This window comes from Phascolarctos cinereus, unplaced genomic scaffold (assembly GCF_003287225.1).
Source record: "Phascolarctos cinereus isolate Bilbo 61053 unplaced genomic scaffold, phaCin_HiC Scaffold_9;HRSCAF=440, whole genome shotgun sequence".
Taxonomy (NCBI): domain Eukaryota; kingdom Metazoa; phylum Chordata; class Mammalia; order Diprotodontia; family Phascolarctidae; genus Phascolarctos; species Phascolarctos cinereus.
In genome coordinates this window covers 11,158,677-11,172,781 of record NW_027556402.1, presented here as the reverse complement: position 1 = coordinate 11,172,781, position 14,105 = coordinate 11,158,677, and the positions used below count along the sequence as shown (strand labels likewise).

Here is a 14,105-nt window from a genome sequence, read left to right as displayed (position 1 = left end):
AGGGAAAGAGAGAACATAAAAAAAAAACTTAGGAAGGAAATTGTCTTTAGTTTCCCGCTATCTAGTTTCTCTTAAAGATGACAAAATTAAATGCCATTAAAAATTTCTATGAGTAGAAGGAAAAACTAATGCTCAGCCAGAGGAGCAAAATATGTAATGGCTGAGGGCATAGGAAGATAATATAGATTGGCAAAGGGGAGAAATTCAGGTGTATTAAAAAAATATGGTTAAAGTCAGCTAGTATGCCAAATAAAAACCTTTTTTTCCTCCCACATGAATATTTACTAATTGTAATGGGAGGAGGGCAAGATTTTGTAACATAGGTTTGCATTAAGAACAAGCGTTCCACGTATTAAGAGTCTAGTATATAGTTCTTTAAAAATTTACTTTTACAAAGAATATTTTATTCCCATCACATTTATACTTTTTTCTCTTTCTGATTGCATCTTGCTTTTACTCAGTCTGTAATGCTGAAGCCCTCTCATACTGTCATTGGAATTTGGGCTGCCTAGTGGAGTTAGTGGAAGGTTGTTATGACTGGGTGTTCACGACTTCCAGCATTAGATAGGCCTCTCTCATACTTTGGTGAAGTGTTAAGGAATGTTTATAACAAGGCTTTTAACAGAGCTGAAATTCAGTGATAAATTCTTACCACTATTCAGATAATCCTTTGCAAATGCAGTCAGTGTTTCCAGATGCAGAACATTTGTGGACTGAGCTGAGTACCTAATGTAAGTTTCTGCTAAAGGTCAGTGGGCTAATATGGAGCCAATTCAACAATGATGCCTGTCTAGCCCTGTTTTTGCTTTCGTGATAATAACAAATATTATGCTTGTGTGATATTAAAATATTAATGTACTTTTTTAAATACCAAAATTAATTATCTGTACTTTTTTTTTTAATGTTTGCACTAGTTCCCATTTCTGTGAAACAGAGACATTTGTCACTAGCATGGTTCATCGGCTGCCTGGGACAAACGCATATAATGCCTGTTGAACGGCAGGAGAAATGAAGACTGTGATCTCTGCAGTACAGTTACCTTCATTACTGTAACGTGCCTACATTTTAAGGCTGCCTTCTCAGTGTAATCCTCTGTGCTTCAGAATTTTATTTTGTGTACTTTGTATTCACTACACAGAATAAGCACTTTTTTTCTTAAATGCAGATACATATTGACTGCATTTCCCTGACACAAGCTAAAAAAAAATTTGAGTAAGCAATTTTGAGTTAATAGTTCAAGAAGATTTGACATATGTGCATGTGCCACAGTCAAGTGTTCCTTGTATTTATTTTCCTTTTTGTGGCAAAAGAAACTAGACAAACAGATCAAATAACATTTGCATTGTTGTAGTGTGTGGTTTATTTCTTGTGTCATTAACTTTTTTTTTCAAGAAAAGCAAATTTTTCATTATTTGATAAGCCACCTCATGTTCTCTGTACTTTAATGCTCGTTGGATAAAAGCAAGATTACACTTCAATGCCACAGGGTAGGTAAAGAAAAAGGAAAAAAGAAAAAAAATCATTGATAAGGAGTTATTTAATTATTCTTAAGCAATCAAAGGAACTGTTTTAAATAATTAAGTATGAATTTGCCCTGATAGTTCCTCTCATCTATGTTTAAGGGCATCAGAAAACAAAAAAGCAAGCAGATGAGGGTGCTACTTCATTCATTAGGCCGCCCTTTAGTCTTCCTCTGGTCATTCCACTCCCAATGATGTATACCATTCTTCTTAAGGCACGAAAATTCTCAGGGCCACATCCATGCTTCAGGTGTCTGTATGTAATGCGAAAGGCGTCTATCTAGAAAATGGAAACGACACTTCTTGCTCAAACAGACAGTTCATTGACCACTATCTTATTTATTCTTTCCAAATTAAATAATATTTCTCCACAATTTTATTCTGAAGTCATGCATCTCAGCTGTTTCTATCCTATAATTCAGCATACAACCAAATAGCTTCATAAAAACATTTTTTTTTGTATTGACTTTTAAATGGTTGAGTGAGTATTTTTGAAATCATAGTATCATAGAATTAGAGGGGAAGCAACCTTACAGTTCATTAAGTTCAATCTGTCATCTCCAGAGGAGGAACCGGGGGCCCACAGAGGTTAAGTGACTTGCTGTAGGTCACGCTGTTAGTTAGGTGTCTGAGGCAGAATTAGAAGCTAGATATTCCTGACTCCAATTCCAGGCTCCCTTTACTAGGCCTTGTTGAGATGAATGTCACGTATGCCATCCTTCGTGGAGAATATTGCAGACTGACCAGCATCAGGGCTGTGTGTCAGTTCTTTGGCTAGTAGTGATGATACATTTCCATAAACTCTTCCCATTTCTCTATCCATTGCTGAGACAGCTGCCAAGATCACTGTATGATTACGAAATAAAAGAAAGGTAATCGGGCCTTGTGAATTTAAAACCTATAACGTTGACTTATTGAGTATCAGTACCTTAAACCAATCGAGCTAACTGATGCGTGTATGTATATTTTTCTTGGTGACGTTTAGCTTAACTAGTTAGAACACTGTCGTGGTTAAAGCCAGGTGCGTGACTTAGATCCTGGTATGGGCTAGTTAGCCTTGCACAAAGAAACGCTTTTGTGACCACAGGTTTCAACCTTTGGCTTTCCATTTGTCAAGATGTGCACTGTTTCTTGGCCACTGAACGGACAGGCAAGAGTATGGATGAGCTAGCACAAATCTGTCACCAGAGATCAGCAGGGTCATCTTCATACATGGACATGTGACATGTGACATGTTGAATATTCAAGACCATGGAAGGGTTTAATTGGTTACTATTTCCATTTGAATCTTATTTTAAAATTCATTTTTAAATCAGTGCAGCTCATTTTGTTTAACTTATGACATCAGTTATAAATCTTTAAAAATCAGAAATGCAAGATAAGTTTTAAAATTTGTTAAGGTGACATGGCAGTATTGATAACTCTAATGTGAATGTTTCAAGTACTGAATTTCTTGTCCCTATGGGACATTTATAAAATAAACAAAACTCTTGCAAAATAGCCTTAAGAGTGTTAATGGTTCCTTAAGTAAATATGAACACATACTAGTATTAGCACAGACTTGACTCACTCCTCAAGCTTAGTACATTTATAATGTTTTAGAAGGTGGAGCACTGCTTATTAGGTGTATTTTTCTTTAGAAAGAGAACCCTAAAAGCTGCCAGTTTTCTATTAACCTTGAGTTGTTTGGATTCTATTTATTTAATTTTATTGTATTTGTTACAAAAAATGCACCTTGTGGCCAAAGGGCAAAGAATATGATTAATTTCACGAAGGCTTGTTTTTCAGAGTTGAATGTTTTCATACCCATACTATTTACACTTGAAACTTGGTAGGAACTTCATAAAGTCAGTAACCTAAAAACAACCCAAAAAAACCTGTTGAAAGGTATGATTTTCTAAAGTAAGTTTTCCTACAGATGTTTTGTGTAAATTCTCTTTTTGCAGTAAGACATGAACTGCTCTGTTAAGGGTATCAGAAGATTTCCTGCTTTGCGTGTATATTTGTGTGACTGAATGGCATGGCCACTGGGGCCTCTATTCCACCTTACAAAACAAACTAAAATAATTGTTCCAGGGTTTTCTGATGTTGTTGAAATTTGAATATTTCAAGCCTTATCTCTGTAGTTGCTTCTCTGTCATCCCACTTGTTTGTATATCATTCCATTCTCCTTAAAAGGTGATAATGGGGGAAGCTGTAAAGGGCTCTATTGAAAACATTTAACATCTGTATGCACACGGAGAAAGGTTTTGGAGGAAAACATATCAAAACAAAAATAGTAGCAAAGGACAGTAATAATGCCTCTAGTCTTTTCTCTTCCAAGTTCTTCCGGAAAGTATTATTGTTAACCCAAAAGATCAAGCTATTACTTTCTCATTATTGTTTCTGCTATGCAAATGTTGTTTGTTTATGTTTAAGGTCCTCCACTCACACTTTTCAGCGAATTCAGTTTGCAAACTATTGTTTTTAATTTCTTTTATCCCTGGCTTTGGGTTGTAAATAGCCTATAATGTACATTGAATTTCACATTGTAAAATTTTTATTTTATTCCTTGTATTATATTAAGCAAAATCCTTATGTATATGAAAGTACATAATAAATATATTTGCTTTGCAGTGAACATCTTATTGTTTTCATTTCACTTTTTAGGCCAACTTAAGAATAAAGTATGAGGTTCTCTGCAACGTATGCTTAAATTATTTTGCATTTTAAATTCCAAAATAATTCTGATTTTTGAAACATTTTACTGATGGGAAAATAGAGACAGAGAAATAGCTATTGAAAAAGACAATTGAAGCAGGATTCCTGCCTTTCTAATAATTTCTTAAAGAGCTCTATTCATTCTAGGCTTTATCTGTTCATCTATATCACTATTTCACAATTGTAGGGATCCACGTAATTCAAGTAAAGTATATGTGGTCTTCTGATGGACAAAAAGGTATGGTCACTTTAAATCCAAGATTTGTATGATTGCTGCCAAGCCATGATAATTTCTCTTCTGCCTAGTGTTGCTTTTTTTTTCCTCATTGAATAATTGTTAAACCCTTTTTATCATGTTTTTTACTCCCTCCCCCTTGCCTCCTTATAACACATCAACTAATAGATAACTGTATTTTTAAAAAGTCACTCTGCAGTATGAGGCTAGTAAAGTGTTTCCTTTGAGTTTTATAATTATGGATTTTCTCAATGTAAATTGCTAAGAAATTGCTCCATATTTTTTTAAATTTCATCTTCCTAAAGACCCATGGCCTCATAAGACCTGTAACATTAGAACTAGAATGGATTTTATAGATCATATAGTTCAAACTATTCATTTTAATTTTCAATTTTATTGGTATATTTAATTTTTACATCACCTGCATTTTCAAATGTATGCCCTTCTTCCTCCTAGAAGAACATCTCTTATTAAAAAAAAAGAATTTTTAAAAGTTTAGCAAAATTAATCAATACATCAAAAAAGGCTGAAATATGCAGCATTCAATACCTGTAGTAGTCAACTACCTTTTCAAAAAATGTAGGGGAATTCCCTTTTGATAATTTCTTTTTTGAGGAGGGTAGGGAACCAAGATGGCAGAGCAGAGGAAGCACTGAACTGAGCTCCCAACATTCCCTTTCAGACAACTTTAAAACAGTGGCTCAAATGAAATTCTGGAGTGACAGAGCCAACAAAAAGGACACGGTGAGACGTTCTTCCAGCCAAGAAAACTTTTAGGAGGTTTGGAAAGAGAGATCTGTGATATGTGCGGTGACAACTGGCCTTGAGCCCATGTGGATGAAACACCAGAAGTGGGACAAAGTGGAAGTAACAGAAACAGAAGCAGTTTGGGGAGCTCTCAAGCCAGGGCTAGTAAAGGGACTTAGCAACTGGTCAGAAAGAGATTCCAAGGGGACCCCTGTGCTAAGACAGAGCATGGGACTGGACACTTTGGCAGCTCCATTGCCTATACCCACTTGTGGGTCACAGCTCAAAGTTCAAGGAGCAGGGGCCCCTGAGGAACAGCGTAACTTTGGGTAACAGGGGATCAGGGACTCTGAGCACCAATATCACTTCCAGTCTCAAGGTAGCAAGAGCTTTGAAGAGCAGTATCACTTGCAGTCTCAAGGAATAAGGGGCCCTTCCTAAGTAAGGATCAGAACAGGGATGGGGAGCAATATATACCTCTCTGTAGTTCACACCACCTTGGGAGCAATGAAAGCTTTTAAACTCCCAGGACTGGCTTTGAAAACAGTAGTGCAAAAAAAGCCTGAGTCTGCCCCTTCCCTTCCCATGCCAAGAACAGAGTCCAACATTAACAAAGTTCAAAGTCAAGAATTAGGGTGGAAAAATGAGCAAACAAACAAACAAAAAAGAACCTGGCCATTAAAAAAATTACTATGGCAATAGGGAAGATTAAGAAACAAACTCAGAAGAAGATAGCAAAGTCAAAACAGTCAGAAGCAATGCCTTAAAGGAAAAAGAAATGTGAATAGAACACAAATCCAACAAAAATTCCTGGAAGAGATAAAAAAAAAATCACATTCAAAATTAGTGGTAGAGGAAAAATTAGGTAAGTATTAAGAGTACTAGTGAAGGAATACAATTATGAAAAGACAACAGTTTGTGAAAGAGGCACACACACACACAGAGAAAAAAAAACCCTGAAGAAAACACCTTAAAAAATGGGGGAAAATGGAAAAAAAGGTACAAAACTTCATTGATGAAAATAGGTCCTTAAAAAGGTGAAATGGCCAAATGGTAAAGGAGGTATCAAAGTGCACTGAAGAAAACAATACCTTAAAAATTAGAATTGGACATCTGGAAGCTAATGATTCTACGAGACATCACAAAACAAAAGCCAAAATAATAAAAAAAATATATATTAAGTATCTCATCAGAGAACTGATCTGGAAAAAAGATGAGAGATAATTTAAGATTTATTGAACTGCCAGAAAGCAGTGATCAACAGGAGAATTTATACACCATATTTTAAGAAATTATAGGGGGGCGGAGCCAAGATGGCAGAGTGAAAGCAGTGACTTGCTTGAGCTCTCCCCCAAACCCCTCCAAATACTCATAAAAAATGGCTCTAAACAAATTCTGAAGCAGCAGAACCCACAAAAATACAGAGTGAGGCAAATTTCTAGTCCAAGACAACCTGGAGGATTGGTCAGAAAGGACCGCAGGGCGTGGAATATAATATTCTGGAGGGCAAAGGAGATAGGATTGCAACCAAGAATCACCTACCCAGTAAAACTGAGTATAATCCTTCAGGGGAAAAAATGGTCATTCAGTGAAATAGAGGACTTTCAAGCATTCTTGATGAAAAGACCAGAGCTAAACAGAAAATCTGACTTTCAAATACAGGACTCCAGTGGAACATGAAGAGGTAAACAGGAAAGAGAAATCATAAGAGACTTATGAAGATTGAACTGTTTACATTCCTGCATAGAAAGATGATATTTGTAACTCATGAGACCTTTGTCAGTATTAGGGTAGTTGAAGGAAAAAAATTGTATGTATGTATATATAGATAGATAGAGGGCACAGGGTGAGTTGAAGATTAAGGGGTCATATCTGGAGAATAAAATTAAGGGATGAGAGAGGATGATACTTGGAGAAGAAAGGGAGAGGTAGGATGGGGTAAATTATCTCACAAAAAAAAAAACAAAAGAAAAGTCTCACAGTGGAGGCGAAACAGGGGAAGGTGAGAGGGAATGAGGGAATCTTATTCTCATAGGATTTGGCTTAAGGAGAGAATAACATACACATTCAATTGGGTATAGGGGGAGAAGGGGACAAGAGAGCAGGGGGGTGATAGAGAGGAGGGCAGATTGGGAAAGAGGGTAATCAGAAGCAAATACTTCTGAGGAGGGACAGGGTCAAAAGAAAGAATAGAATAAATGGGAGGGCAGGATAGGATTAAGGGAAATAGAGTTAGTTTTTCACTATATGTCTACTAAGGAAGTGTTTTGCAAAACTGCACATGTACAACCTACATTGAGTTGCTTGCCTTTTCAAGGAGGGTGGGTGGGGAGGGAGGAAGGGAGAAAATTTGGAAGTCAAAGTTTTGAAAACACATGTTTTTAAAAAAAAATGTTTTCACATGCAACTGGGAAATAAGAAATACAGGAAATGGGGTACAGAAGTCTATCCTGATCTACAGGAAAATAGAAGGGGAAGGGGATAAGAGAAGGGAGGGGGGAGAGATAGAAGAGAAGGCAGACCAGGGGAAGGGGTATTCAGAATGCATGCCATCTTGGGGTGGGGGGAGGGGTGAGAAATTTGGAACTCAAAAACTTGTGGAAGTGAATATTGAAAACTAAAAGTAAATAAATTCATATTAAAACAAAAACAAACAAAAAAAAGAAATTATAAAGGAAAACCACCCTGATATCTTAGATGTAAAGGGTCTAAGATGGAAATTGAAAGAATCCACTGATCACCACCTGAAGGAGATCCCAAAATGAAAGCTCCCAGGCATTTTATAGCCAAATTCCAGAGTTCCTAAGTCAAAGAGAAAATACTCCAAGCAGCCAGAAAGAAACTATTCATATACCGTGGAGCCACAGTCAACGTCACACAAGATTTTGCCATGTTACAAGGAACAGAGGGCTTGGAATATGATGATCCAGATGGCAAAAGAGGTGGGATTACAACCAAAAATGAACTACCCAGCAAAACCGAGTATAATTCTTCAAGGGGAAAAAAATGGATATGTAATGAAATAGAGGACTTTCAAGTATTCCTGATGAGAAGATCAGAGCTAAATAGAAAATATAACTTTCAAATACAAGACTGAAGAGAAGCATAAAAAAAAAAAAAAGAAAGAGAAATCATAAGGGAGTCAATAAGGTTCACCTGTTTAGCTTTCTATAGGGGAATGTATTTCTATATTTTGAATGTATTTCTATATATATAATGTATTTTCTGTAGGGGAATGTATATGTATTTCTTCTTAGAACTTTGCCATCATTAGGGCTATTAAAAGAATTCTACATAGAGGGTGTGAGATGAGTCAGTTATGTTAGGATGATATGAAAAAATATGGATAGGTGAGAAAGAAGGATGCCTTGGGAAAAGGGGGAAGGGAGAGGAAGAAAATAGTTTCATGTAAAAGAAGGCATACAAGGAAGAAGAGCTTTACAGGGGAGGAGAAAATGGTGGGAGCAGACAGGCAGTGCTTGAACCTAACATCTAAATTGGTCCACAAAGGAGGATAAATATACCCACACACTCTGTTGGTTATAGATATCTGTCTTACCCCATAGGGAAATAGGGGAAGAGAGCAGAAGGCAGTGATCGGAAGCAAAACAGACTTTAAAGTAGGCACAGTAGGAAAAGAGAGAGAAAAGGATAAACAGAAGAAAATAGAATGGCGGAAAATGTAATTAGTAATGACAACTATGAATGTGAATGGCATAAACTCACCCATAAAATGGACGTCAATAGAATGGATTAGAAAACAATCCAACAATATGTTGTTATTAAGAAGCATACTTATAACAGACACACAGAGTTAAAATAAGGGTCTGGAACAGAATCTATTATGCTTCAGCTGAAGTAAAAAAGGAAAGGGTAGTAATCATCTGAGACAAAGCAAAAATAAAAATAGACCTAATTAAAAGGGAGAAGCAGGGAAATTATATCTTGCTAAAACGAACCATAGCAATGAAGTAATATGAATACTAAACATTTATGCACCAAATGGCATAGCACCCAAATTCTTAAAGGAAAAGTTAATTACAGGAGGAAAGTAAAACCCTACTAGTGAGGGATCTCAACTTTTCCCTCTCAGGGCTAGATAAATCTAACTAAAGAAAAGGAAGTTAAGGAAATGAATAGAATCTTAGAAATGTTAAATGTGATAGAACTCTAGAGAAAATTGAGTAGGAATAGAATATACCTTTTTCTCAGCTGTACATGGCACCTTCACAAAAATTGACCATGTATCAGGGCATAAAAACCAAATGTAGAAAAGCAGAAATGTTAAATGTACCTTTTCCAGACCATAATGCAATAAAATTGCATTTAATAAATGGCAGTGGAGAATAGACTTACTATTTATTGGAAACCAAATATACCTAAAGAATGAGTGACTCAAAGAAGAAATAGAAACAATGAATACTTTTATTAAAGAGAAGGACAACAGTCAGACAAAACACCAAAATACATAGGATGCAACCAAAGCAATACTTAGGGGAAAATTTATATCTCTAAATGCATACATCAATAAAAGAAAGAAACAACAAATCAATGAACTGGGTATGGAACTTTAAAAAACTAGAAAAGTGACCAAATTAAAAATCCCCAATTAAAGACCAAAACAGAAATCCTGAACATCAAAAGAGAGATTACTAAAATTGAAAGTAAAGCTAAACAAAACAAAAAGTACAGCTAATAAAGAACAGCAGGCATTTGTTTTATGGAAAAACCAATAAAATAGATCAACCATTGATTAATTTTAGAAAAACAAAAGCTAAATTGCCAGGATCAAAAAAAAAAAAAAAAGAAAGTTGAATGCACCACCAATGAAGATGAAATTAAAACAATTATTAGGAGTTCTTTTGCCCAATTATATACCAGCAAAACTGACAATTTAAATGAAATGGGTGAATATTTACAAAAATAGAAACTGCTCAGATTAACAGAAGATGAAATAGAATACTTAAATAACCCTTTCTTATTAAAAGAAATTGAAGAAGCCATAAATGAGCTCCCTAAGAAACAATCCTGAGGACCAGATGGATTTACAAGATAATTCTACCAAATGTTTAAGGAACAATTAATCTCAACATTATATAACTATTTGAAAAAATTCATAAAGGAGTCCAACCAAATTCCTTTTATGATATAAATATCATTTTGATACTTAAGCCCAGGACAGCACAAATAGACAAAGAAAATTATATGCTAATTTCTTTAATATCACAGCAAAAAATTTAAATAAAATACTGGTAAGGAAATTACAGCAATATATCACAAAGATCATATACTTTGACAAAATGGGAATTATACCAGGAATGCAGGGCTGATTCAATATTAGGAAAACTGTCAACATCATTGACCATATCAGTAACAAAAAACAACAGAAATCATATGGTTATATCAGATACAGAAAATGCTTTTGACAATATGCAACATCCATTTCTATTAAAAACATTTGAAAACATAGGAATCAATGGAGCCTTTCTTAAAATGATAAGTAGTATATATTTAAAACCAAAAGCAAGCATTTGTAACTGGGATAAACTTGAAGCCTTCCTAAAAAGATCAGGGGTGAAGCACAGATATTTATTATCACCATTATTATTTAATATTTTATTAGAAATAATAACTAACCCACATTTTTATATACTTTGAACAAGATCCAGCAGGAAAATATAGAAAGAAAAATTCCATTTCTCTGATCCCATTTGAGGTTTTCTTGGTAAGACCCTGGAGTGGTTTGCCATTTCCTTCTCCAGCTCATTTTACAGATGAGGAAACTGAGGCAAATATAATAAAAACAACAATTTTGTCTAAATTAATTTACTTATTCTGTACAATACCAATCAAATCACCAAAGGATTATTTTCTAGAACTAGAAAAAAAATAACAAAATTCATCTGGAAGAACAAAAGGTCAAGAATATTAAGGGAATCGGTGAAAAAAAAAATCTGTGAAGGAAGAGAGCGTAGCAGTAATAGATTTCAAACTAGATTACAAAACTGAAAACAATCTGTTACTGGCTAAGAAATTGAGTGGTGGAGCAGTGGAATAGATTGAATACACAATACACAATAGTAAATGATCATAGTAACCCAGTGTTTGATAAACCCAAAGATCAAACTTTGGAGCTAAGAACTCAACATTTGACAACAGCTTCTGGGAAAAGTGGAAAGCATTTCAGAAGAAATGAGACATAGAGCAACATAACAAGGTATAGCAAGATGAGGTCAAAATGGATAAGTGAATTAGACACACAGGATGATTTCTTAAGTCAATTAAAGGAATATAGGAAAATGTACTTGTCAGATATATGGATGTGGGAAAAAGGGTTTATGACTAAATGAAACAGAGAGGATCACAGCAAGTAAAATGGTTAACTGATTACATGAAATTAAAAAGGGTTTGCACAAATTAATGCAGCTAACATTAGAAGGAAGATGAAACTGAGGCAGCAAATTTACAGCAAGTTTTTCTGATAAGGGTTTCATTTCTTAAATAAATAGGGAACTGAGTCAAATTTATAAGAATATGAGCCATTCCCCAGTTGATAAATGGTCAAAGGATATGAACAGAGAGTTTTCAGAAGAAGAAATCAAAGCTATCTATAGTCACATGGAAAAAAAATGTTTAAATCACTATTGATTAAAGGAAAACAAAGTAAAATAACTTTGAGATATAACTTCACACCTATCAGATTGGCTAACATGACAGAAAAGGAAAATGACAAATGTTGGATGGAATGTGTTAAAATTGGGACACTAATGAATGTTGGTGGAGTTGTGAACTGGTCAAAGTTTCTGGAGTACAATTTGAAACTATGTCAAAGGGCTATAAAACTGTGCCTACCCATTGACCCAACAATACAACTACTAGGTCTGTGTTCCAAAGAGATCAAATAAAAGGAAAAAGGACTTATTTGTACAAAAATACTTATAGTAGCTTTTTTTTGGGGGGGGGTGGCAAAGAATTGGAAATTGAGAGGATGCCCATCAACAAGAATGTTTGAACAAGTTGTGGTACATGATTGTTATGGAATACAATTGTGCTTTAAGAAATAATGAGCAGGATGGTTTCAGAAAAACCTGGAAAGACTTATATGAACTGATGCAAAGTGAGCAGAACTAGGAGAAAAGGGACGGCAGTAATGTTAGGATAATAATGTAAGGATGATCAACTGTAAAAAACTTTACTACTGTGATCATGCTAATAATCCAAGACAATTCTAAAGGACCCATGATCAAAAATGCTGTTCACTTCTAGGGAGAGAAAAATGATTAACTCTCAGTGTAGAAAAAATATGTTTTTCTTCTTTTGCATGTTTTCTTTTGCAATATGGACATATGTTTTGTGTGACTCACATGTATAATCTATACATTGCTTGCCTTTTCTGTGTGGGGAGGGGTGGGAGGAAAGGACTGAATTAGTAACTCAAAATTTTAAAAAGATTGATGTTTTTAAATTTTGCATGTAATTGAGAAATATTTAACAAAATAAATAAAATAAAATATATTTTAAAAACATTTTTTTGAGACCTAGCTTGGTCATTTTAATTTACCAGAATACAGTTTTGATTGCTTTGTTGTTCTTTCCATTTTTGTGCTTATATTCATTGTGTATATTGTTTTCCTGGTTCTTTTTCATATCACTTCATATACTGTATCTCTCCATATTTCTCTGAATTTGTCATATTCGTTGTTTCTTACAAAATAGTAATATTCTCATAGCTTATTTAGCTACTCTTAAAGTACCACCAAAATATTTTGGAGTAAATGGTACTTTTCTTTCTTTCTTTCTTTCTTCTTTCTTTCTTTCTTTCTTTCTTTCTTTCTTTCTTTCTTTCTTTCTTTCTTTCTTTCTTTCTTTCTTTCTTTCTTTCTTTCTTTCTTTCTTTCTTTCTTTCTTTCTTTCTTTCTTTCTTTCTTTCTTTCTTTTCATTGACCTCCTATGTTAGAGGCAGGGCAGGGATAGGAGGACAGGGAGTGAGGAGGAGGCAGCCTGTTATAGACATTTTAGTCACTTTTTTCTCCTCACAATTCCAAATTTCTTTCCAGAAAAAAGTCATTTTACAGCTCCACCATAGTGCATTAGTGTACCTCTGCTTCAACAACCCCTCAACACTGACAATTCTCATGTTTTGTCATCATCTTTCTTAATTTTCCAGGTGCAAAGTGAAGTAAGCCTCACAGTTGTTTCCATTTCTCTCTTTCTCTCTCTCTCTCTCTCTCTCTCTCTCTCTCTCTCTCTCTCTCTCTCTCTCTCTCTCTCTCTCTCTCTCTCTCTTGCTTTTTGGTTAGTAAATGAGGTTAAGTAACTTGCCGAGGGTCACACATAGCTAGTTAAGTGTCAAGTGGCTGAGGCCATATTTGAACTCACGTCCTCCTAACTCCAGGGCCCATATGCTCTATCCACTGTGCCACCTAGCTGCCCCCTTCATTTCTCTTAGTAGAGATTTAAGTTCTTTTCCTTTTTCCCTAAAGGGTATTGGTAGTTTAATAACTCTTTGGGCATAGTTCCAGATGGTTCTCCAAAGTGGGTGGATCACTTCACAATTTCACTGAATCAGCGTTCCAATTTTTCTACCTCCCCTCCAACGTTTTTGACTTCCCCCTTCAATCATTTTAGCCAATCTAGTAGGTGTAAAATGATAGCACAAAACTGTTTTTAATTTGATTACTAACACTTTTAAATTTCATCCCCCTCACTTTACAGATGAGGAAACTGAGGTCCAGATAGGTTTGGTTCCGTGTGCTAATGCCAGCCCTTCACCTTGTCATTTGGAAAGTGACAGGATTGGGGTTTGATACAAAGCCTTCTGTCTCCAAATCCAGTGTCTTTTCTACTGTACCATGCTATCTCTTAGTGTGATATATATGCATATGTATACATATATACACACA

The 14,105-nt window shown here is 35.1% G+C and overlaps 1 protein-coding gene across 1 annotated transcript in view; it reads left to right on the top strand.

Annotated features, from left to right (window-relative positions):
* Positions 1-4,140, top strand: part of ANKRD50 (ankyrin repeat domain 50) — a 63,119-nt gene extending 58,979 nt beyond the window's left edge. Inside the window, exon 4 of the mRNA XM_021008303.2 lies at positions 915-4,140. The gene's annotated coding sequence lies outside the window, so the exon portion shown is untranslated. The remainder of the gene's footprint in view (positions 1-914) is intronic.
* The last annotated feature ends 9,965 nt before the right edge of the window (positions 4,141-14,105 follow it).